The following is a 1356-nucleotide window of genomic DNA, read 5'->3' as shown; positions in this document are numbered from 1 at the left end:
AATATTTATTATTCTCACTTATTTATTGTTGATTTTCAAGTACCCGATTAAAATGGAGTGTTCACACGCAATAAAATTAAGATAATCGTTGAAATTGACGCTAATAAAGGATTGTTAACGTAGTTAAAGAAAAGAAACAAAACTATCTTAGTGTAAGTAATTTTAATAAAATTAGATATTGGAAACTTATGAACGCAACATGTCAGGATGGCCGAGTGGTCTAAGGCGCCAGACTCAAGTTCTGGTCCTCGTGAGAGGGCGTGGGTTCAAATCCCACTTCTGACACATTATTGCACCTTTTCTTCATCTGTGTTCTTTTATTTCTTTTGTAGTGGACGATGCCACGACAATGTACACTTATAGGCAAGGGATTAAGTGAAAAGAACGATTCTATATCTTCTTAAACACTTAATTATTTAAATAACAACCACCATTTCACACCAAACTAAGTAAGAATGTTGCAATTTGTGGCACTTTTTTGTTTAGCTTAATCAGGAAATGAACTTAATGGATTTGGTTTTCATTTGTAATCTTATTTTGTACTAGTTCTGATAAAGACTATAATGTTTAAGTGTTGTTTGGGCTGAAATTAACAATGTTGTAAATCATTTATAATTCTTTTCATTTTTCTAGTTTTTCAAATATACACAAAAACTTACTTTAAATGGTGAACCTTTTGTTCCCTTTGATTAACTCGTGTTTCCCCATAGAAAATCTTGTCAGGATTCAAAAAAAATAGTATCTTGAATCACATAATTGTAGCCATTCCGATGTTAATAGGTATTTTGAAGTAAACTGTGACACAAATTCTAAATTAGATTATTAGAATAATGTGCTGCATGAGTTATAAAATATGCAGTTTAGAAGGAGAATTTGATGTTATGTACTTTGTCCAAGAAAAGACAACAGTTTATAAAATCTTGGCTCTTGTGGAACATATCAAAGCAAAGGTCAAAACATCATCTCCTATGTTAGTTATTCACTTATCAAAAGTTCAAAACTATTAAGATGACTTGTTGAAATTCCTTTCCTTTCAATTCTAGTATGATTTCAATTCGCATATGTGAGAAAGGTAATGACGATCTTATATTATAGTCAGATGAATAAATACACTTCCTTATGTTAATAAAATTATTAGTATATATTTAAAAATATTATATATATTTTACACTTACTAATATCTTAAACTTTTAAATTTTATGATTTATCTTTATTGATTTTATATATTTAAAGTCACTATATCTAGAGTTTACACCGACTTCCACTATTTCAACTCATTATATTTGTCCTTCTTGGTTTTTTATATTTTGGCTAGTTTATTATAAATAAAATAAATCCTAGCTAGTTTCTGTCTGG

The 1356-nt window shown here is 28.8% G+C and overlaps 1 non-coding gene across 1 annotated transcript; it reads left to right on the top strand.

Moving 5' to 3' along the window:
* The first annotated feature begins 201 nt into the window (after positions 1-201).
* On the top strand, positions 202-285 carry TRNAL-CAA (transfer RNA leucine (anticodon CAA)). The gene has a single exon. It is a non-coding gene; the product is annotated as a tRNA-Leu (tRNA).
* Positions 286-1356: the final 1071 nt, after the last annotated feature.

The sequence above is a fragment of the Cajanus cajan genome, chromosome 8 (genome assembly GCF_000230855.2).
Source record: "Cajanus cajan strain Asha chromosome 8, NIPB_CcT2T_4, whole genome shotgun sequence".
In the NCBI taxonomy this organism is placed as follows: Eukaryota; Viridiplantae; Streptophyta; class Magnoliopsida; order Fabales; family Fabaceae; genus Cajanus; species Cajanus cajan.
This window is presented reverse-complemented; position numbering and strand designations above follow the sequence as displayed.